Source organism: Erythranthe guttata, chromosome 8 (genome assembly GCF_056151865.1).
Source record: "Erythranthe guttata isolate IM_541 chromosome 8, IM_541, whole genome shotgun sequence".
Taxonomy (NCBI): Eukaryota; Viridiplantae; Streptophyta; class Magnoliopsida; order Lamiales; family Phrymaceae; genus Erythranthe; species Erythranthe guttata.
In genome coordinates this window covers 12,677,779-12,703,644 of record NC_142540.1, presented here as the reverse complement: position 1 = coordinate 12,703,644, position 25,866 = coordinate 12,677,779, and the positions used below count along the sequence as shown (strand labels likewise).

The following is a 25,866-nucleotide window of genomic DNA, read 5'->3' as shown; positions in this document are numbered from 1 at the left end:
ACACATTTCCCTAATCACCCCACTATCAACTCTGGCCAGAGATTCCTTGGATTATAAACCGTTAGAACACACAGGACATCCATGACTACTCAAGCGCTCGAATCCCCTACTACAATGCACAGACTTCACACTAGATTTCGGATTGCACGAACGTTGGCCCTTGGAGTGGTCCGTTGTGGGACTCAGGGACAGGTCACGATACAATCGGTCCTCTAGTGAAATCACGGTGATGTCTGAGTCTTAAGGACTAATGGTGTACAATATATCTAAGAAACCTATTACTCGATGAATGAGAACCACTTATAGATTTCTAGGACGAGGGTGTTCAGTGAACTCATCTAGTATGAGCACCCACTCAAGTATGCCGATGTCACAACACCGAGGAATGATGAGACGCAGTACACGTACACTAAGTGCTAGTCTCAAAAGGGAAAGGCCGGTATCCTCATTATTGGCGTAACCCATCGACTAGGAACAAGGTTTAACAGTTACATTACATTGCTGAGTTATCTCACGATTCTACTAGATCAACTCACAGTAATAGAGTAACTCGTTAGGACTATATCTATGCTACTTGCATGGGATAAGAGATATAGAATGCCAAATGAAATATTTTATTATTACGAATGAAAAACGATTGTTTTATTACAAGAAAAAAGAGAAAGACCACAGCCACAAGTTGGCTTGTTGGTCACCTACTCTAACAGTTGAGTCTGCGTTCCAGAGGATTAACCAATCTTCTTCTTCGTCTTTGTCTTCTCCTTCACATAGATTGAGGCCTAAAGCTTTTTCTCCTCAGCCATCTTCCCGTCTTGTCTCCCTTGATGTTTTTCGTGGCCTTACTGTTGTGGTAACTTTTCTTCTTATTTTTTTTATTATTATTATCTCTTCTTCGCGCAATTTCCACAACCTAAGAGTTTCCAATCATCAAATTGCTACTCTTGATTTTTTTTGTGTCTCGATAAATTAAGATTTTTTGTGTTTCCACTTATAGGACAATGTAATTACCAAAAGTTTTATCATTTCCCATGTGCCACTCTTTTTGTTTCTCGATGAATATTGAGGTTTCCATTTTTTTATTTTTTTTTAAAGAGAAGCTTGATGATGTTATATTGATAATCGGTGGAAGATTGCATTTTGTTAAAAAAAAAAAAAAGAAGAAAAAAACAAAAAAAAAAAAAAGAAAATTCTAAGGGCAGTGAAGAATGAAGGATTGGGTATGAAAAAATATAGATTTTTGCATACTATGAAAATTAGACTAGAACAAGATTATTATGTAAAGGAAATATGATATTTGAATTGTACATTTGAATATGTATATTAATAATAAATTATGTGTATTGAATATGATGGGCCATTTTTTTTTCTACAACATGTGGCCCAATTTTTTGCAAAATTAGGACACATTTCAAAGCTATTTCACAAATACCATAATGCGTCATTTATAATGACGCGTTTTAAAATGCTGACATGTGTCAAGGTGAGATGTGGGCCATTTTGTATTTTTAATATAAAAAAATGAAGTAAAAATTTTTAAATCTGTGGGCCCCGCGGCTTAAAACAATTCGGATGGTTGGGTTGGGTGGGTGGGGTGGGTGGGTTTTATAGAAGGGGTTGGTGGGCCCAGCCACATTTGTATATTAATTAATAATTTATACTTATTTCCTTTGTTCGTACGTTGTTTTTCCCTTTTTTTCATTTTTAATTTATTTTGGATAACTAAGAAAAAAATAATTAAGTAAACAATTTTTTTTTTGTGTTAAGTAATTTTTGAATACGTAGTTACAATTTTTATTTTATTTTAAGCCCTAATTTAGAATTTGATCATCTATTCTGAAATTCCAAAACATTTTGAAAACTTTTTCAATTTTGAAAAGAAAAAATAATAATATATGCTTTAAAATTTAAACCCTTATTCGAATTTCTGAAATTACAAAATAATTTAAAAAATCCGAAACAATATATTATTTTTGATTTTTTCACAAAATTCAAGAAGTTTTCGAAATTTTAAAGATATTTTTTTCTACTTAATAGTAATAATAATAATAATAATAATAATAATAATAATAATAATAATAATAATAATAATAATAATAATAATAATAATAATAATAATAATAATAATAATAAAATTAATATAAAAATCTAAAAAGGTTGCTGGGACCCACCAACTCCTTCCCACAAAACCCCCACCAACCACAATCCATCGGAAGTGTTTTAAGCCGCGGGGCCCACAGATTTAAAAATTTTTACTTCAATTTTTTATATTAAAAATACAAAATGGCCCACATCTCACCTTGACACATGTCAGCATTTTAAAACGCGTCATTATAAATGACGCATTATGGTATTTGTGAAATAGCTTTGAAATGTGTCCTAATTTTGCAAAAAAATGGGCCACATGGTGTAGAAAAAAAAATGGCCCTGAATATGATTGTGTTATTGCAGTTAATGATAATTTTGACAATGCTGGTGGGATATAATACCAAGTATAAATCACTCACCATGGAATGGTTTGACACTGGCTGATTACGTCATGCCTTTTTTCCTCTTCATGGTCGGTGTTTCACTTGGACTTGTTTATAAGGTACTTGTTCTCTCACTACACTTTGAATATATGGGAAGCACTTTTACATTATAATTTACTAACTTTTTTTATTTATGTGTTAACCATTTCCTAATAACTCTGCTTTTTTTTTTCCTTTTCTTTTGTAGAATATGCCTTGTAGAACCACAGCATCGAGAAAAGCCATATTCCGGACAACAAAATTTCTAATACTACGGGTTTTTCTCAAGGTGCTCTTCTACATCTTATCCATTATTACTTTCGGGAAATATTATTTGCATCATTTATGTATTTGTTCACTGGACTCATTGCAATATATTTTTGTTTAATTTTTGTTATATAATTCAGGTGGCTATTTTCATGGTATTAATAATTTAACGTACGGAGTCGACATGGGACAGATAAGGTGGATGGGCATACTGCAGGTGTGTTGTTGTTGATATGTATGTTAGCATCATGGTGTGAATAATTTGTTTATCATATTAATTGTTCACAAATATTTTTTGCTTACTTTTTTTGGTGTCTCATTAAGAGTATTGCAATAGCATATTTGGTGGGAGCAATGTGTGAGATTTGGCTCAGAAATGATGATAAAGTTGGTTCTGGATTATCATTACTCAAGAAGTATCAATGGCACTGGTAAAATTCATATATATATATTTGTGAAAATGACCAAATGGATTATGGAGATAGAAAATGAAATCTATGTTTAGCTAAGGGTGCTGATAGAGTAAACGAGGGTGTATTTTCTTCGTTTGCGGAAACAATGCAGTTTCTACAATTTAATGGTTTCAATTAAAGATTCTTGTTTCTAAATTTATGCAGGGTGATGGTGTTCATGCTTACCACTGTATATCTTGTGTTGTTATATGGTTTATATGTTCCAGATTGGTCGTATCAGGTTCCACTCAGTTCATCTTTTGAGGTTAAAGTAAGTTGTTATATTTCATTATTTAAACGAAAAAAAAAACATTTGGGACCAGAGAGATTAACTTATGACATTTGCTGTAGAAGGTGAAATGTGGTGTGCGAGGTAACACTGGGCCTGCATGTAATGCTGCTGGAATGATTGATCGCATGATTTTGGGCGTTCAACACTTATATAGGAAGCCAATATACGCTCGAACACAAGTAATTACTAAGTGGAAAGTTATATCGTCTTCACTTGTTGTATTGCTTTCCTTAAAACAAAAAAAAGAAAAAACAAAAAAAAAAAGAAATCTGAGATGCTAGTTTTCTATGACAGCAATGTAGTATCAACTCACCAGATTACAGCCCACTTCCTCCTAATGCTTCATCATGGTGTCAAGCCCCCTTTGACCCGGAAGGACTTTTAAGGTTTCTTTGCCTCTTTTGTACTTTTATTTCACTACACTATCATTTTCAACCTTCATATCTTGCCTTCAGTTTTAACTGTTAACCTCGTTTTGCCATTTTTCTAGTACAGTGATGGCACTTGCCACCTGCTTGATAGGTTTACAATATGGCCATGTTATTGTTCACTTTAAGGTATAAACAAGTTTTTCTTTTTCTTTTTTTTTTGGGGTGTTTGAGAAAGCAGTTACTTTCTCTCTCTCATGATCTGATATTTCTACCTTAATCTCATCAGGATCAGGATCATAAGTATAGACTCTTGCAATGGCTAGTACCATCATCGGGCTGTATAATCCTGGGGGCGTGCTATGCAATATTTTCGGTAATTTTTTTTTTCTTTTAATTGTTTTAAATTTACGCACGTGGAAATATTAATATACGTATAGGATTCACTGACGGGATAATATGTTATTGATGTAGGGATGCATATAAACAAGGCTTTATACTCTTTCAGCTATATGTGTGTTACTACTGGTGTTGCAGGGATTCTACTTGCTTCAATTTATCTAGTGGTAATTAAATTAAGCCTCCACAAAATCTCCGACTGTGAATATATTCTGAAAAAGTAACTTTATTTTGATGTTGTTGATGATGTTGGTGGATGTGTATGGATACAGACGGATGACAATGGAGCTAGAATGGATGGGAATGAACGCATTGGTGATATATGTTCTTGTAGCATGCAATATTTTACCTCTCATTCTACGAGGGTTTTATTGGAACCATCCTAGTAAGAATATTGTATGTTTTTCTTTTTCACCTCTTGGATTTTTATTTTTTTTATCACGTTAATAATAATATTCACCCCATGTTTCTTTTTTTTTTCTTGACAAATATGACATGTTTTTTTGCAGCTAAGTTTGATATACTAATAATAATTGGATAAAAGACACACTAATGAGGCGGTTGGGTGTGATATACTAATAATAATATTCCATTTATTGGTTGAGGGCTGCATTACTTTTTGACACAATTCTTGAATAAATCTGTTATTGGCACGAATTAGACTTTTAGTATGACTTGTTACCTTATTGAGAAACAATTACAAATCATTTAATCAAGAAAAAAATGCTGTTAAAATCTCTTCCACTTTTACTCGAGGAACACGTTTCAAGCTTATAGAGTTGGAAACTGTAAAAATAAATATTGATTTTAGATTTTATTTGGTTTACTTAGAATTATCCTTAGCATGAATGAATGTTTTAAATTCTCCAACAATGAGCATAAATCTACATGGGACGGAAACTCTTAACCGATGGAAACTATATTTTTTTGTCTGAACCGAGGTATTGTATATACTAGGGGTCTTTACAAATAAGCCCATCAATGTGTACTTATTCATAGAGAGATTCAGACAAAAAACTCTTTTACAAATAAGTCCATACATGGTCCAGATTTTTGTAAAAGACTAAAATAACCCCTCATTTAATATACTCCAATTTCATCATTAATTTAATTTAACCTTAATTTGACCCTAAATTTCACAAATTATTCAATTTTGACCCAAAATTTTTTTTTTTTTTTGCCGCCGGATCGACGTTGACTTTTTGATTTTTTTTTCGCCTGTGTCCTGCGTTGAATTTTTCGAATTTGTTTTCCTGTAACATTTTTTTTTTCGTTTAAACAGCAATATTGCTGTGATTGACAGTAATATTAACTATATTACTATTAAAAACAGTAACTACAGTTTCACACAGTAATATTGCTATATTAATCTCTAGCACAATAATATTAACACAACAAAACTCATTATTATTGTGTAATAGAGTAATATTACTATGTTGACCGTTCAACAAATGTAAACATAATAAAAAGCCAAAAGATTAATATTTCAGTGAGTGACAGTAATATTAATATAACAACAGTAATATTACCGCCAACCACTGTAATATTACAATAATAGACAATAATAGACAGTAATATTATTACGTTACTCTGTGAATAACTCAAACAAACAAAAAAATCCAAACAAAATAATAATATTGATGTGGTTGACATCAATATTAATATAACAACAGTAATATTACCGTCAACCACAGTAATATTATTGTGTTTACAGTAATATGACAATAATAGATAGTAACATTATTACGATACTCCGTGAATAACTCCAACAAAACAAAAAACCTAAAAAAAATAGTATATAATATAATATTAATTCGAACATGTATCTTTCTTTTATACATATAATATAATATTAATATATAATATTAAATTAGTAAAAAAAAATTCTCTCGTCATATTTATGTAAAATGTATAATACCAAATGATTTATTCTTCGATTTTTTTTAATGTAAATCCAAGTTTGTGAATTAAAATACAAAATTTCCGTAACACCACCAATCAAGCAATTATAATAAGGGAATATTTTAAATTGAATTTAACTAAATTAAAATTAAATTAATTACTATTAAAACTAAATTAAATTCAAAAACAAATCTATTTAGAATTTCCAAGAAAGTTGATATATTTAGAGCATTTTATAAAGGAGTCTTTACAAATAAGCACATAAATAGATCCAGACAAAAAACTCCTTTACAAATAAGTCCACACATGGTCCAATTTGTAAAAGACTAAAATAGCCCCTCATACTTTAATATGCTCCAACTTCATCCTAAATTTAATTTAAACTCAATTTGACACCAAATTTCACAAACTATTCAATTTTGACCCAATTTTTTTTTCAAAATGTTTTTTTGCCGCCGGATTCCGCCGTTGACTTTTCGATTTTTTATTTTTTATTATTTTTTTTCTTCTTCCAGATTTTTTCGGTGGTTTGCGGCGTTGACTTTTTTTTTTCTTTTTCGCCACCAATTTTTGGCGATCACCGTTTTCCGGCGACCACCGGTCTCTGGCGTTGACTTTTTCGATTTTTCTTTTTTGTAACATTTTTTTTTCGTTTTAACAACAATATTGCTGTGACTGACAGTAATATTAACTATATTACTGTTAAACACAGTAAAATTAACTACACTACAATTTAACACAGTAATATTGCAATATTAATCTCTAGCACAGTAATATTAACACAACAAAATTCATTATTATTGTGTAATAGAGTAATATTACTATGTTGACCGTTCAACAAATGTAAACATAATAAAAAACTAAAAGAATTAATATTACTGTAAGTGACAGTATTATTACTATAACAACAGTAATATTACCATCAACCACAACAATATTACAATAATAGACAGTAATATTATTATATTACTCCGTGAAAAATTCAAACAAACAAAAAAATCCAAACAAAATAATAATATTGATGTGGTTGACGACAATATTACTATAACAACAGTAATAATACCATCAAATACAGTAATATTATTGTGTTTACAGTAATATTACAATTATAGATAGTAATCTTATTACGTTACTCCGTCAATAACTCAAACAAAACAAAAAACCCAAAAAAATAATAATATTGATGTTGTTGACAGTAATATTATTGTGTTTACAGTTATTTTACTGTCAACGACAATAATATAATTACGTTGACTTGTCAACAAATCAAAAAAAATAAAAATAAATAACAAAAACTAAAAAATAATAATATTACATTAATTTACTGTCAATGGCAGAACAATTACATAAATGTATTTTCAACGGCAGTACAATTGCGTTAATTAACTGTCATTGACAGTATAATTACGTTAATTTACTGTCAGTGACTGCACAATTATGGTCAACGTTAAGCGGCAGACGTAAAAAAAAAACAAAAAAATAAAAATAAAAAAAAAACAAAAAAAAAAAAAAAAAAAACAAAAATAAAATCTAAAAAAAAACACTAAAAAAAGTCAAACGTCGGAATCCAGCGGTAGAGAAAAATAGACAAGAAAAAAAAAAAAAAAAAAAGAGGAAAAGTCAACGCTGGAATCCGTTGGCAAAAAAAATTGTTGAAAAAAAAAAGTTTTTGAAAAAAAAAAGTCAAAACTGAATTTTTGTGGTCAAACTTGATTAAATTGGGGTTACAATTAATAATTGGGTATAAAGGGTTTGAGGTAATATTGTCATATACATGAATGTTTCCTTTATTTATAATAAATATTAAATGGATGGGGATAAAGAGATATAGCGCCTAAACCAAGAATAATATAGATACTTGGTTGGTAACTTATGCAAAAAGTCAATTTATAAATGGTAAAATATAAATATATTAATTAAATAATTAAATATATTTAATTATCTTTAATTTTGAAAAATGATGACATATTTTTCGATCATTTATTCTCACCAATCAATTTGCCACATGGGATGAAATTGAATACATATCACCAATTAAAATTGTCAAATATAAAGCAACTAAGGGTGGAATTCAACTTTTATATAATATATAGATTATAGGGCAAATGGCAAATAGACCCATGACAAAGGCACTTGATTAAAAGAGGAACATCCAACTTTTTTGTCTTTCAAATAAATCCAGTTCATTCAAACTTATTTACCAATAAGGAAAATCCTTTTATATATACCAAAATTACCCCCAATTTATTGAAACTCAATTCAACTCCAATTTCATGATTTACACCGCCCAATTTCATCAATTAACCAATTTTAACCCTAATTTTAATTTTGACCCGCCACCACCGCATACCGCCGGTCAGCCGCCGTTGACCGTCAGTCTCCGGCGTTGACTTTTATTTTTTTGAAAACTTTATTTTTTCGGTAGGTCAACCGCCGTTGACCGTCGGGTCTCCGGCGTTGACTTTTCTTTTTTAAGTTTTTTTTCTTAAAAAAATATTTTAATTAATATTACTGTTTTGGCTGCTAAATTACTGCCTCCAGCAGTTACTTAACTGTCGGAGACAGTAATTTAAGTGTTAATTGACTTTTTTATTCTTAAAAAAATATTTTTAATTAATATTACTGTCTTGGCTGCTAAATTACTGTCTCCAGCAGTTATTTAATTTTCGGAGAAAGTAATTTAACTGTTAATTGAGATTTTTTTTTTGAAATTTTTTTTCTTAAAAAAAAATATTTTAATTAATATTACTGTATTAGCTGCTAAATTACTGTCTCCAACAGTAATTTAACTGTATTAGACAGTAATGTTAATAATATTACTGTTCGGGAAAATAATATTCATAATATTACTGTTTCAAACAGTAATATTACTATTTGAGACAGTAATTTAGTAGCCAAGACAGTAATATTAATTACAATATTTTTTTCTAAGAAAAAAAAATTCGAAAAACAAAGTCAACGCCGGAGACCAGCGGTCTCCGTCGGTCAATGCCGGAATCTGGCCGGAAAAAAAAATTCAGAAAAAAATTTATTTTCTGAAAAAGAAAATATTTTTTCAAAAAATTATTATTTCGGTGGTTAATGTGATATATTTGTTTAAATTTAGGGTCAATGTGTAATATTAAGGAAGTTGGAGCATAATGGATGGAATTGATAAAAATCATATTATGGAGAATATTTTACACTAAAGACATGGGGATGGGTTTATTTGAGAGACTGTTTTTTTTTTTGACCAATGTGCATTTAAGTTTCATGTGATGGATATTTTTTCCATTCGACCTAGATTATATAGATTACATAAATCCACTGCCATATACAAAATAATATAGAATGTTTAAGAGTAACATTCGAGAAAAACTGTTACATTATTTGATGAATATATTATAAATGCATTGTATTTTATCAAATAGCAACAATTGATCCAAATAAATAGTGGTAGGGATGGTCATGGGGCGGGTTTGGCATTCCCAGCACCCGCCCCGTTAGAAAATCCACTAACAATAATAAGAATTTGGAAAATTCTGCAACGAAAAATAAAGAAATAAGATTTTGAAAGGTTTTTCAATTTGGGGTTTTTGTGCATAAGTCCCCAACCAAGCATTTTTATTATTTTAGGTTTAGGGGCTATATCTCTTTCACCAATAAGCTCATCCCTTTAATATTTATTACAAATAAAGGAAACATTCATGTATATGTCAATATTACCCTCAATCATTTATACCCAATTCTGAATTGTAACCCCAAAATCCAATTTTGACCACAAAAATCCAATTTTGACTTTTTTTTTCAAAAACTGTATTTTTCAAAAACAATTTTTTTGCCGCCGGATTCCGGCGTTGACTTTTCATTTTTTTTTTCTTCCGGAATTTTCGCCAGTTTCCGGTGTTGACTTTTTTTTTTCTTCCGGATTTTTTCACCGGTTTATAGCGTTGACTGTTTTTAGTGTTCTTTTTTAAGTTTTTTTTTCTATTTTTTTTACGTCCGCCGATAAACATTGACCGTAATTCTGTCATTGACAGTAAATTAACGTAATTATACTGTTAATGACAGTTAATGAACGTAATTGTACTGCCGCTGACACTACATTTATGTAATTGTTCTGCCGTTGACAGTAAATTAACGTAATATTATTATTATTTTTTTGTTATTTTTTTTATTTTGTTTGATTTGTTGACAAGTCAACGTAATTATATTACTGTCGTTGACAGTAAAATAACTGTAAACACAATAATATTACTGTCAACCACATCAATATTATTATTTTTTTGAGTTTTTTATTTTGTTTGAGTTATTCACGGAATAACGTAATAATATTATTGTCTATTATTGTAATATTACTGTAAAAACAATAATATTACTGTGGTTGACGATAATATTACTGTTGTTGTAGTAATATTGTTGTGAACCACATCAATATTATTATTTTGTTTAGATTTTTTGTTTGTTTGAGTTATTCACGGAGTAACGTAATAATATTACTGTCTATCATTGTAATATTATGTTGTGGACGGTAATATTACTGTTGTTATAGTAATATTACTGTCAATCACAGTAATATTAGTTCTTTTGGCTTTTTATTATGTTTACATTTGTTGAACGGTCAATATAGTAATATTAATCTATTACACAATAATAATGAGTTTTGTTGTGTTAATATTACTGTGCTAGAGCTTAATATAGCAATATTACTGTGTTAAACTGTAGTTTAGTTAATTTTACTGTGTTTAACAGTGATATAGTTAATGTTATTGTCAATCACAACAATATTGTTGTTTAAACGAAAAAAATGTTACAGAAAGAAAGAAATAAAGAAAGAAAAAATTGAAAAAGTCAACACCGGAATCCGGCGGGAAAAAAAATATTTTTTGAAAAAAAAAGGTTTTGGGTCAAAATTGAATAATTTGTGAAATTTGGGGTCAAATTGAGGTTAAATTAAGTTAATGATGAAATTGGAGCATATTAAAGTATGATGGACTATTTTCTATTTTTACAAAAATCTGGACCATGTGTGGACTTATTGGTAAATGAGTTTTTTATCTGAATCTCTTTATGAATAACTACCCATTGATGAGCTTATTTGTAATCATCCCTTTTAATTTTAAGATATAATATTATATTAAATAGATAATAAAAAAATAGAATAAAGTAATATAGATTTACATGCGAGACGGGTACGGGCCGGCGAGTCTATGGGGTGGGTATACAAACTAGTTTCCGGGGGAAAAAAAAATAGAACCCATACCCTCCTCATTTATTTGCGGGGCGGGTACTTCCCTAAATAGTGGTTTAGAAAATTGGATTGGATTTTGAAATAAAAAATAAAATGAAAATCCAAATTGAAATAGGATTGATGGGATACGTTCCTTAAGGTCTCATACTTCTTCCTTGATAGGAATACTCAAGAGAGTCCATGTTATAAATAAACGATTTCTTTTCTTTTTCGAATTTACGTTAGAAGCGATTGACATACAAGAGAAATAAAATTATTTTTATCAAGAGAAAGAGCAAACGAAGGAGGAGGAAGGTGCAGCCGAGTCCAGATATATAATAACATAAGGAAAAAAACACATACATGTATATATTTATATATTCAGATTTCAGTGCAGTATTATTTAATTTATGGTTAGTGGGAATCCTAGTCTTGCTTTCTTATTGTTTACCCCCAAAATAAAAAAATAATAGAGAATTCATTGCTTTCTTGAAATCATTATGTGAATTTTTGGCGTTTGTGTGTGAAGGTGTATAAAAATTGTATACACGATGCATCATGTATTAATATTAATAATAATTAAAATAATATTAATCATATAATAATAATTGTTAATGTTGGAATTTCAAAGTGGATTTTTTTCCATACAAATGTAGAGTCATAAGAATAAGATAGTGATTTAACAAATATAATCTTATCCTTGAACCGAATAAAACATGTAAACAAATAAAAGTACATACAATAGAAAGAGGGGTGTTTGTAGGAAATTAGTTACGAAAAGTTTCATATAACAAGATGCGTGCGGGCTAACTGGTCCCGAGTAGGCATGGAGGAAACGCATATCATGTGTTTTTGGGCATTTATTTAGGTCTTTTTTAGGATAAAAGTGTTGCTTCAAATCACGTCAACACATATTGTTTCGTATTTTTAACTGAACTTAATTTTTTTATAAATGTTATAAATTTGACGAATTATAATTTGTAAAATGAATTAATTGTGCGGGGCATATATATTATTAATTTAAACATTATTAAAACCTCTTCTGAGACGAGTCAAATCACCACCAAAGTTCTCTATTGTGGGGGCATATAGTAATAGATTTTATAAATAGTGAGTAATGAACATAAAATCATAATAAATGAATTATAATGTTGATGGGAGGCGGGAAAGTAGGGCATTATTTGAACAATATTTTTAATTGAAGATAATATATATAATTATAGGGTACATGGCTGATTATGGATAAAACTTAGAAGACAAACACCGGCCTTGTTATAGTTTGTTTCGTTTATATAGCAATTTCAGAAATATCCACAAACTATATCAAAAGATATTTGGTAACGCATCCCTTTATTTGCAAAATAAATTGCAGAGAGAGAGAGGAGAGAGAAAGCATTTGGGGTGGGGTTGGGTGGCGTCTGTCGAATGGCCATTGAAAAAGCCACCCACCCTTTACGTTTCTTGGTTCTCTCTCGATCTCATCTCTGTGTGTATCTTTTGGTAACTCATTAATATATATATAATATATAATATAAATACCCACACCATTAAATTCGGTGAGATAGTTAGATCTTGTGCACCTCCTCCCTCCAATTCAAAGATTATTGTTATCACAATCAATACCTGAAAATATTATTATTATTATTGGTATATGACAATGCCCACCGTCGGCATGTTATTTTTCTTGATTGTTTAATTTTCTAATTCTGCAATTGTAAACAATTGATTCTGAAACACTGAAACTGAAACAGGGGGATTGATTCAGAGAAACTCGTGTTTAAATCAAATAACATGCTCGCAACAAATAAAACGATTTCATGTAATCTCATAAAATCATACAAGAACGAAAATGAACATTTTATTTAAACGTAAACGAATAAAAAACAATGAATTCGTGAGGTTACCTCTTGAAGCGTGAGGTAGGAGCAGTAAGCTAGACGAGATTGCTATGGAAACCAATCCGTACAATCCGGGGCAGCAGCGGTGGAGCGGCAGCAGCGGCAAGACGGGCCACCGCGGCGCGTGTGACTCACGCGCAGTCTTCGGGCGGCGCGTGGGGATGCGTGCGGCTTCGGCTCGTGTGGTGCTCCTCGATTCTTCGATCTTCGATCTTCCTCCTCTCGGATTCCACCTCGTATACTTCGATCTACTAAACACATGGCACTAGACACGTAATAGTTAGAAAAACGGAAGAAACGAAAGAAGGAAAGGAATACCGAAAGGGATCGGCCAACAAATGGCCGATTCCGGCGAATTTCCGGCGACGGCGCGGTGGCCGAGTGGAGACGACCGAGAGAGAGAGAGAGAGAGAGAGAGAGAGAGAGAGAGAGAGAGAGAGAGAGAGAGAGAGAGAGAGAGAGAGAGCTAGGGTTAGGTTTTTTGTTGTGTGTGTGTGCAAGACCTATAAATCAAGTATTTATAGTGTCTTGCATGAAACCCTAGCGGGCTTAAGTTGGACCGGGCCCAACAGCCTTAGTTCGTTAGTTCTTTTACTTGCTCGTCTCTCTCATTTCAATGATCGGAAAATTATAACGATTACATTTTCGGAATCATTATAATGTCCTCGTCATTACGAGTGCCATCTCTCGATTTCCAACTTTCCAAAAGTGGAAACCCTAATTCAGTGCACTTTCTAAATTTGGATACTTCCCGATTTAGAAAGTTCACTAATACGTTTGCCTATTCTTTTCCTTTTCTTATTCTCATTCATAATTCCAAATTACGAATGTTGGACCCAATCATACTGACTTCGAATCATGCAAAGATAAACCATTTTATCTTTGACCGTTTATTTAAAGATCTCATGTGCACGAGCAGTGTGACCCTCGATGGTTCAGGTGTAAGCTATCCGTGGGCCCACAACCCTTTGTGGTCAAAACTCGTCCCTTAGAGTTACGATTAAGATGAAGCTCGTTTCTACCTTAATCACCCAACGAATCATGATTCACTAGATACAAATGAAGGGCTTGCAAGAACCTTCAGATATAGTTAACGTACAGTACGGTCCCTCCGATTCATATGTCGCGATTGAACTAGAGGCATTGGTTCGTCGAGACCTCTTTATTTGTTCAATGATGGTGCGATCGTTCTAAGTATTGTAATCGTTACGTGCATGACTTAGAGAATCGAATTCTCTAATCATCACTTAATCAGCTCTGGCCAGAGACTTAGAATGATTACAAACTATCAGAACACACAGGACATCCAAGACTATTCTAGCGATCGAATCCCCGACTACAATGCACATACCTCCCACTAGATTTCGGACTGCATGAACACTGGCCCTTGGGATGGTCCTCGGTGGAACTCAGGGACAAGTCACGATATAGCTGGTCCTCTAGTGAAGTCACGGTGATGTCTAGGTCATAAGGACTAATGGTGTACAACTATACCATAGATATCTCTACTCGATTATTGGGAACCAGTTAGAGATTTCTAGGGTGAGGGAGTTCAGTGAACTCGTCAACTTACGAGCACCCACTTATGCATGCCGATATCACAATACCGTTTACTAATGAGATACAGTACACATACACTAAGTGCTAGTCTCTTAATGGGAAAGGCCGATATCCTCATTGGTGGCGTAACCCTTCGACAAGGAACACGTTTAACAGTTATAATACTTAAGCAAATATCTCACGATCCTAACGATCAATTTCTAGTACTTGTAATAACTGTAAGGAGTATATCTATGCTTGTGACAAAGGGATAAAGATATAGAATGCCAAGTTGTTTTATCATTAATACGAATAAAGGTTCGTTTATTACCATAATAAATACGAAAGACCACCGCCACATGTTGGCTTGTTGGTCACCTACTCTAACAATCTCCCACTTGACCTAAAGCCAACTACCCATGAATCGTAATCCCATCGACTCTTGATGTTTCTCGTGGACCGATTTCGGTAAAGGCTTCGTAAAGGGGTTTGCAACGTTCTCTTCCGAGGTGACTCGTTCTACTTTAACTTCACCTCTTTCAATGATCTCTCGGATCACATGATACTTTCTCAGAATATGCTTCGACTTCTGATGAGATCTCGGCTCCTTAGCTTGCGCCAAGGCTCCGGTGTTATCACAGTACAACGGTACTTGATCACTAGCATTAGGAATGACACCCAACTCTTGGATGAAATTCCTTATCCAAGTCCCATATTTTGCAGCTTCGGACGCTGCAATGTATTCCGCTTCGATAGTGGAATCGGCCATCGTGATTTGCTTGGAACTCTTCCAACACACGGCACCACCATTAAGCGTGAATACAAATCCCGAGTTTGACTTTGAGTCATCCACATCTGATTGAAAACTAGAGTCGGTGAAGCACTCTAATTTCAACTTGGCACCCCCATAAACCAGAAATATATCCTTAGTCCTTCGTAAGTTCTTGACGATATCTTTCACGGCCTTCCAGTGAGCCGGGTCGGGGTTAGACTGATATTTGCTTGTGACACTCACAGCATACCCAATATCGGGTCTCGTACATAGCATGCCATACATAATGCTTCCTATGGCAGAAGCATAAGTCCTCCTTTTCATCTCCTTGATTTCACTAGGTGTTTGCGGACACATAGATTTCGAGAGACGAAACCCATGGGACATTGGCAAGAATCCTTTCATGGATTCTTCCATGCTAAACCGTTTCATAACGCTGTCTATGTACATGTTTTTGGATAATCCAAGCATCTTCCTTGCTCTATCTCTATAGATGCGTATTCCTAATACATAAGATGCTTCTCCCAAATCCTTCATTGAGAAACGTGTGGACAACTATGCTTTCATTTGTTGCAACATTCCTACGTCATTCCCAATGAGTAGAATGTCATCAACGTAAAGCACTAAAAATATCACTGCCCTCCCACTAACCTTCTTGTATACACAAGGTTCCTTCGGTTTCTTCTCAAAATCAAACTCTTTGATAGTTGAGTCGAACCTAATGTTCCAACTCCGGGATGCTTGTTTCAATCCATAAATGGATCGCTAGAGCTTGCAAACCTTTTGCTCACTTCCAGAAGATATGAAGCCTTCCGGCTGCGCCATGTAAATTTTTTCCTCAATATCTCCATTCAGGAAGGCGGTCTTCACATCCATTTGCCATATCTCGTAGTCGTACCACGCAGCTATGGCCAGCAAAATCCTGATGGACTTCAGCATCGCGACTGGCGAAAAGGTTTCCTCATAGTCAACACCTTACCTTTGAGTGTATCCTTTCGCTACCAATCTTGCTTTATAGGTCGATACCTTTCCATCAACTCCAATTTTCTTCTTATAGATCCACTTGCAGCCTATAGGAAGAATACCCTTATGATACGAACCCCGTAGAACTCGTTGCGAGAGCCAATACCCTACGCGGAAGCAAGATCGAAACACCCAAAAACAAAGATTCAAGTTTGGCGGAAGCACGGAATAATGACCCCATAGCTATAAAGAGCTAGAAACCATTATTATCAAGGTGGAATATTGACCCCGTGGTTATAAAGAACCAGAAACGAATATTATGGCGCTAAGAAAATTACAAGAATCCACTTGTGAATTCCCGAAGAACGCTGTAGAACAGCGAAGGAGAATTAACTCTCAAAATACTCAAATATTCATTAAAATTCGTCCCATAAAATAAGCCAAATTGACAACCTATTTATAAGGTCTAAATAGACTCTTTTTTTCACAAGGAAAATGCTTCCTACCTGAACTATAATAAGGAAACATGTAAATAAGTAAATCCTAACCATAAAAGACTCTAAAATAAGAAAAACATAATAAATACTAAATTAAAAACGTGCATAAATAAATTAGATAACTTGATCTTCATGTCGACTTCTCGATCACCCTTCTTAACTCGCGACATTGGGCTGTGCACGTGCCTGCAATTAAAGCTCAATTTCGACATTGATCCACTTCGAATATCTCTTCGCTCAAAACATGAAAGTTGTAGATCTTTCAGTTATCTTTCCGAATAATTTTGAATCAGCTTAAATGGACTTCAGATACGAGAGTTATAACTCGAATGGTAAACTCTGCCAGAATAGGCGAGAATCTCGGATGCATGGAATTCGACTTGTCCAACGAATTCTTCTCTTTCTTTTCTTCCAATTCCAAACCACGGACTCTTCAAAGGCCTGATTCAAGCCTTTATTCTTTAATCCCAACACGAACGGCTCCATTAATCTCACTCGCTTTCCCTTCTTCCAATTCTTTGTCTTGGAGCTTGTGCGAAGAGTTCTTTAAGAACTCTTCGAACATATCGGTAGTTTCCGTTTGTTCACCCCGACTTATTAATCGATCTTTCACAATCAATTGTGGCGTCTTCACATACCAAGGTTCTTGCCTCTTTATAGGCAACGGGTCGCGGTTCCACCCCTTTGAATCTGTATTTTTGGATGTTTTCGATCTTGCTTCCGCGTAGGGTATTAGGGTCTCGTAACAAGTTCTACGGGGTTCGTATCACCTTAGGTGGATCTACCAAGGTCCACACCTTGTTGGAGTACATGGAGTCCATCTCGGATTTCATGGCAGTTAGCCAATGTCCCATGTCCGCATCCGATACGGCCTCATTGTATGTTATTGGATCTTGTCCAAGATCAACATGATCCTCATCATTCTCGAGGAGGAATAACCTATCCGGCATTTTCCGAACCCTTTCGGATCTACGTACCGTAGGTTAAGGAGGTATATTAGTGGATTGTTGTATTGGTTAGATTACATGTTCTTGCGTTTGAACTTCACTTTGTGGTTCTTGAACTACTTCAAGTTCTATCATGCTGCCTTTTCTATCGGATAGAAACTTTCTTTCCGAAAAGATGGCATTTCTCGAAACAAACGTCTTTGCTTCCTTGACATAATAGAATTAGTATCCCATTGAGTCTTCGGGATACCCCACAAAATAGCATAAGTCGGATTTACTATCCAACTTGTCTCCCACTAATCGCTTCACATAAGCGGGACAACCCCATATCCTAATATGTTTGTAGTTGGGTTTCCGGGAATGCCAAAGTTAATAAGGTGTGGATTTAGCTGCTTTGGTGTTAACTCTATTCAGCAAATACGCGACAGTGCGAAGTACATGACCCCACAAGTATGCCGGTAAGTTCGTGAACCCCATCATTATGTTCTATTCTGACGTTCGGAAACTCCATTGAGTTGAGGAGTTCCAGGTGGATTCCATTGAGATTGTATCTCATTCTCTTTTAGATAGTCAATGAACTCGATGCTCAAGTATTCTCCACCACCATCGGATCGCAGCTTCTTAATACTTCGTCCGAGTTGCTTCTCTACTTCGTGTCTAAAATCTTTGAACTTTTCAAATGTTTCGGACTTGTACTTCATCAAGTATACATACCCATACCTAGAATAATCGTCGGTAAAGGTAGCGAAGTAGTTGTATCCACCCTTCGCACTAACACTTAGTGGACCACATACGCCTGTATATGGATCAAATCAAAAAGACCCTCGGCTCGTTCCATTTTCCCTTTGTAGGGTGACTTGGTCATTTTCCCTTTAAGGCAAGATTCATAAGTTTGTAGTGATTTCACGTCCTCCAAAGAGAAAAATCCTTCACTAACAAAATCGTTCATCCTTCTTAAAGAGACATGACCTAATCTAACATGCCAAAGTTGTGCGGGGTTTTGACCTCTCTTCTTACGTTTTGCTGATTTTTGCCTTAGGGGCCCCCACTACTTTCACCAACTTCGAACTTGCTGTTTGGGAAGGGAACTCTTTCATTTCTCTTCTTTTGGGAAGAACTCTTCTTACGAGAAGTAGCAGCAATGAGAACGGACTTCTCTTTCTTAATGGTGGACTCGAAACTGACCAACATGTTCATTAACTCATCCAAGGGAGGATCTAGTTTGTTCATGTTGAAGTTCACTATGAACGATTCATAGGAACTAGGAAGAGACAACAAGATCAAATCCAACGAGAGCTCGGCCGGGAGGGTGACATCGAGATTCACTAGCTTTTCAAGGAGAGTGATCATTTTGAGACAGTGCTTGTGGACCGAAGTCCCTTCGCGCAGTCTCGCCGTGATCAACTCCTTTGTAGCAGCGTACCTCGATGCCCTTATATTCTCACTATACATGCTATCGAGATGAGCCTTCATATCGAAAGCATGCATGTGAGACTCATATTTCCTTGCACGCGCGGGTTCCATGGCAGCTATCATATAGCACTTAGCATGTGTGTCATCTTTCTTCCATGCTTCATAAGTTTCCTTTTCAGCATCAGTCGCTGTGGCAGGTATAGTGGCGGGAAGTCTCTCGTTCAAAACATAGAGACGCCCCTCAACGGTTAGCTCAAGCTTAAGACTACGCAACCAATCTAGGTAATTAGGGCCATTGAGTTTATTGTCGATGATTGACATTATGGGATTCTTAGACATGATTATTTGAGAGGTATAGAGAAGAGGATTATTAGAGATTTGCGTTAAATGATTGTTACAATTAAATGTTTGTTCTTATGTTATTTAATTGTTCTCCCACTAATTTCATCGAGTTCCACTTCCCTCTAGTAGACAAACGAGAAAACTGATTTTTCTTAATGGGCTTTAGGTCCTATAGACAAATATAACCCGTAGTTAATCTAGCCCGATTATATTTGCCCAAAGGTAGATCACAATCAATCATATCCCCAATATGACCCTAAATTAATTTTCCTCACACTTGATAATGACCTAAGTTAATCTCGCGAATATCAAAATCGTCGTGTGTCAAGTCTAACCTACCAATCAAAGATGCTCATAGAACTTGATTATGCCAAACTAATGCAGTCCCTAGTTAATCTAGCCGACCACGTGAATCTAGCATAACCCTTTTCTATTGCTACCTTCATCGCTATGTCAATTGAATTACTGCTTACTTTACCATAGCACTCCCCGCTAACACGGCTTAGTGCACTACTGTAAAGGGCTACACATAATCCAACAGTTGGCAGAAGGAAAGAAATAATTCAACAGATTGGGTATTTCTTTATAGCTTGAAATGATTCTTAATTAGATTAAGAATGAGGGATTTTTATTAAAAGTTTTATCTCATCAGAAGGTTCGGATAGGTCTATGTGATTCTTACATCTATGATTCTCTAAAGGTATATGGAAACGCATATTGTCCTAAGAGGAACATACGACCTAACTACATAATTAATTACATTAATTAATTATCGGGTTTTTCAAAATAATTATAGAACCTCAACTAGCATAAATAATTCAAATAATGTTGAGGTACTACTAATTAAGTTGAACTATAATCAATATTATATATGTGTTCTATTGATTGAAATTAATTTAACAATTTAAATTAATTAATTAATCTAACACCCATTTACTAAAATAGATGATTGTTGACTCGATTATCTAATTGGGATTAATTGAAAATAATTTTCCAAAAATTAAAATCAATTTGTTTTAAGTTTAATTTTAGAAATCTTAATATTTTTTTATTTTTTTTATTTTCAGTGAACCGGTTCGGCCCAACTGGTCTGATCGGTTCGGACCGAAGCGGTCCGGTTCTGCCCGGTCCAGTTGACCCAAATCAGTGGGCCGGGTCAGTCGGACCGAGAACCGGTCTGACCGACCCGAATCCACGTTGATTCGGTCAATTGGATCGTGCATAACCATCGAACCGGCCGGTCCGACCGGTTCGATCCGAACAAATTAAAAACCGACATTTTAAAAATAATTTCAGATCCGATTTTCCAATTTTAAACAATTTTAAAGATGGAAAAATTCTAAACAATATTTCAAAAATATTTTAAACTTACGAAAACTCCCAATTACATAATACAACAATCGCTACTTTAATAAATCGAACATGCATAAAATTATAGCATATTAAAACGAACGCAATTAATTGCGCAACGAGCTCTGATACCACTGTTGGGAATCGGAAACGTGTACGCAGCGGAAAACAAAAATTTTATGTGATTTAAACAATTTGAAACTCATAAACACATGCCCGATAATTGAAATCAATTAATTGCGTACCTTTGCGCTTCCAGCGAAATTAAAAACAACAATAATGCTTAATTATTCAACCGAATTTAAATTAATTAGCATGCTCGCAACAAATAAAACGATTTCATGTAATCACATAAAATCATACAAGAACGAACATGAACATTTTATTTAAACGTAAACGAATAAAAAACAATGAATTCGTGAGTTTACCTCTGGAAGCGTGAGGTAGGATCACTAAGCTAGACGAGATTGCTTCGGAAACCAATCCGTACAATCCGGGGCACCAATGGTGGAGCGGGAGCAGCGGCAAGACGGGCCACGGCGGCGCGTGGGGATGCATGCGATTTCGGCTCGTGTGCTGCTCCTCGATTCTTCAATCTTCGATCTTCCTCCTCTCGGATTTCACCTCGTATATTTCGATCTTCTAATCACGTGGCACTAGACACGTAATAGTTAGAAAAAAGAAAGAAAAGAAAGAAGGAAAGGAATACCGAAAGGGATCGGCCAACAGATGGCCGATTCCGGCGAATTTCCGGCGACGGCATGGTGGCCGAGTGCAGACGGCAGAGAGAGAGAGAGAGAGAGAGAGAGAGAGAGAGAGAGAGAGAGAGAGAGAGAGAGAGCGGCTAGGGTTAGGGTTTTTGTTGTGTGTGTGTGTGTAAGACCTATAAATTAAGTATTTATAGTGTCTTGCATAATACCCTAGCGGGCTTAAGTTGGACCAGGCCCAACAGCTTAAGTTCGTTCGTTCTTTTACTTGCTCGTCTCTCTCATTTCAATGATTGGAAAATTGTAACGATTACATTTTCGGAATCATTATAATGTCCTCGTCATTACGAGTGCCATCTCTCGATTTCCAACTTTCCAAAAGTGGAAACCCTAATTCAGTGCACTTTCTAAATTTGGAAACTTCCCGATTTAGAAAGTTCACTAATACGTTTGCCTATTCTTTTCCTTTTCTTATTCTCATTCATAATTCCAAATTACGAATGTTGGACCCAATCATATTGACTTCCAATCATGCAAAGATAAACCATTTTATCTTTGACCGTTTATTCAAAGATCTCATGTGCACGAGCAGTGTGACCCTCGATGGTTCAGGTGTAAGCTAGCCGTGGGTCCACAACCCTTTGTGGTCAAAAATCGTCCCTCAGAGTTACGATTAAGATGAAGCTCGTTTAACCTTAATCACCCAACGAATCAAGATTGGCGTCTAGCAACTACGCGTCATGATTCCCTAGATACAAATGAAGTGCCTGCAATAACCTTCAGATATAGTTAACGTATAGTACGGTCCCTCCGATTCATATGTCCCGATTGAACTAGAGGCATTGGTTCGTCGAGACCTCTTTATTTGTTCAATGACGGTGCGATTGTTCTAAGTGTTGTAATCGTTACGTGCATGACTTAGAGAATCGAATTCTCTAATCATCACTTAATCAGCTCTGGCCAGAGACTTAGAATGATTACAAACTATCAGAACACACAGGATATCCTAGACTATTCTAGCGATCGAATCCCCGACTAAAATGCAGAGACCTCCCACTAGATTTCGGACTGCATGAACACTGGCCCTTGGGATGGTCCTCGGTGGAACTCAGGGACAGATCACGATATAGCTGGTCCTCTAGTGAAGTCACGGTGATGTCTAGGTCATAAGGACTAATGGTGTACAACTATACCATAGATATCTCTACTCGATTATTGGGAACCACTTAGAGATTTCTAGGGTGAGGGAGTTCAGTGAACTCGTCAACTTACGAGCACCCACTTATGCATGCCGATATCACAATACCGTTTACTAATGAGATACAGTACACATACACTAAGTGCTAGTATCTTAATGGGAAAGGCCGATATCCTCATTGGTGGCGTAACCCTTCGACTAGGAACACGTTTAACAGTTATAATACTTAAGCAAATATCTCACGATCCTAACGATCAATTACTAGTACTTGTAATAACTGTAAGGACTATATCTATACTTGTGACAAAGGGACAAAGATATAGAATGCAAAGTTTTTTTTATCATTAATACGAATAAAGGTTCGTTTATTACCATAATAAATACGAAAGACCACAGCCATAAAGAAAGAAAAGAAGATAAACTATGTTTTCCGTTCGATTTTGGTCTCCAATGGAGTAGTGACGACGTCTAGAGTCGTCCCGGGTGACTGAGTGGGCGCCTTGGGCGGATGGCTGTGAGAAGAAACTTGCAATGGTGTGGGAGCACTACCCTGGAGCTTCGTGTCCATGGCAGATGCAGAACGTTTGGGGGACGGGTTGGGGGTTGGTTATTTCTTTTCCCAATTAATTTTTATTTAGATTATTATGTTTATTAAATATTTTCTATAGTGTTAATATTTTTTTAATTAATATTAAGTGTTAAATAATTTGCTAAGACAATTAGAAAATGAAATCTATGTTTAACTAAGGGTGCTGATAGAGTAAACGAGGGTGTATTTTCTTTGTTTGCGGAAACAGTGCAATTTCTACAATTTAATGGTTTCAATTAAAGATTCTTGTTTCTAAATTTATGGAGGGTGATGGTGTTCATGCTTACCACTGTATATCTTGTGTTGTTATATGGTTTATATGTTCCAGATTGGTCGTATCAGGTTCCACTTAGTTCATCTTTTGTGGTTAAAGTAAGTTGTTATATTTCAATATTTAAACGAAAAAAAAAACATTTGGGACGAGAGATTTTAACTTATGACATTTTTTTGACATTTGCTGCAGAAGGTGAAATGTGGTGTGCGAGGTGACACTGGGCTGCATGTAATGTTGCTGGAATGATTGATCGCATGATTTTGGGCGTTCAACACTTATATAGGAAGCCAATATACGTTCGAACACAAGTAATTCTTTCACAAAGTGGAAAGTTATATCGTCTTAACTTGTTGTATTGCTTTCCTTAAAAAAAAAAAAAAAAAAAAAAAAAGAAAAGAAAATCTGAGATGCTAGTTTTCTATGACAGCAATGCAGTATCAACTCACCAGATTACGGCCCCCTTTGACCCGTAAGAACTTTTAAGGTTTCTTTGCCTCTTTTGTACTTTTATTTCACTACACTAACATTTTCAACCTTCATATCTTGCCTTCAGTTTTAACTGTTAACCTCGTTTTTCCATTTTTCTACTACAGTGATGGCACTTGCCACCTGCTTGATAGGTTTACAGTATGGCCATGTTATTGTTCAATTTAAGGTACAAACAAGTTTTTCTTTTTCTTTTTTTTTGGAGGTGTTTGAGAAAGCAGTTACTTTCTCTCTCTCATGATTTGATATTTCTACCTTAATCTCATCAGGATCATAAGTGTAGACTCTTGCAATGGCTAGTACCATCATCAGGCTTTATAATCCTGGGCGTGCTATGCAATATTCTTGGTAATTTTTTTTTCATTTATTTATTTTAAATTTACGCACGTGGAAAATATTATATATGTATAGGATTCACTGACGGGATAATATGTTATTGATGTAGGGATGCATATAAACAAGGCTTTATACTCTTTCAGCTATATGTGTGTTACTACAGGTGTTGCAGGGATTCTACTTGCTTCAATTTATCTAGTGGTAATTAAATTAAGCCTCCACAAAATCTCCGACTGTGAATATATTATGAAAAAGTAACTTTATTTTGATGTTGTTGATGATGTTGGTGGATGTGTATGGATACAGACGGTTTACAATGGTGTTAGAATGGATGGGAATGAACGCATTGGTGATATATGTTCTTGTAGCATGCAATATTTTACCTCTCATTCTACAAGGGTTTTATTGGAACCATCCTGGTAACAATATTGTAAGTTTTTTCTTTTTCACCTCTTGGATTTTTATTTTTTTTATTACGTTAATAATAATATTCACCCCATGTTTCTTTTTTTTCTTCACAAATATGACATGTTTTTTTGCAGCTAAGTTTGATTGGAATTGGAAAAAAGACACACTAATGAGGCGGTTGGGGGTGATATACTAATAATAATATTCCATTTATTGGTTGAGGGCTGCATTACTTTTTGACACAATTCTTGAATAAATCTGTTATTGGCACGAATTAGACTTTTAGTATGACTTGTTACCTTATTGAGAAACAGTTACAAATCATTTAATCAAGAAAAAAATGCTATTAAAATCTCTTCCACTTTTACTCGAGGAACACATTTCAAGCTTACAGAGTTGGAAACTTGAAAAATAAATATTGATTTTAGATTTTATTTGGTTTACTTAGAATTATCCTTGACATGAATGAATGTTTTAAATTCTCCAACAATGAGCATAAACTTACATGGGTCGGAAACTCTTAACCGATGGCAACTATATTTTTTTGTCTGAACCGAGGTATTGTATATACTAGGGGTCTTTACAAATAAGCCCATCAATGGGTACTTATTCATAGAGAGATTCAGACAAAAACTTTTTTACAAATAAGTCCATACATGGTCCTGATTTTTGTAAAAGACTAAAATAACCCCTCATTTAATATACTCCAATTTCATCATTAATTTAATAATAATTTAACCTCAATTTGACC

At 34.5% G+C, this 25,866-nt stretch overlaps 2 pseudogenes across 2 annotated transcripts; both read left to right on the top strand.

Annotated features, from left to right (window-relative positions):
• Positions 1 to 2,467: 2,467 nt before the first annotated feature.
• On the top strand, positions 2,468 to 4,826 carry LOC148768532 (uncharacterized; annotated as a pseudogene). The gene is made up of 12 exons (XR_016032971.1): positions 2,468 to 2,587; positions 2,716 to 2,795; positions 2,913 to 2,991; positions 3,099 to 3,205; positions 3,392 to 3,497; positions 3,578 to 3,697; positions 3,813 to 3,904; positions 4,009 to 4,075; positions 4,182 to 4,262; positions 4,361 to 4,454; positions 4,540 to 4,685; positions 4,795 to 4,826. The product of XR_016032971.1 is annotated as an uncharacterized LOC148768532 (transcript).
• A 19,055-nt stretch (positions 4,827 to 23,881) lies between these two features.
• LOC148768531 (uncharacterized) lies at positions 23,882 to 25,467 on the top strand (annotated as a pseudogene). Its single transcript, XR_016033136.1, has 8 exons — positions 23,882 to 23,983; positions 24,078 to 24,193; positions 24,313 to 24,354; positions 24,439 to 24,540; positions 24,641 to 24,719; positions 24,817 to 24,906; positions 24,992 to 25,137; positions 25,250 to 25,467. The product of XR_016033136.1 is annotated as an uncharacterized LOC148768531 (transcript).
• Positions 25,468 to 25,866: the final 399 nt, after the last annotated feature.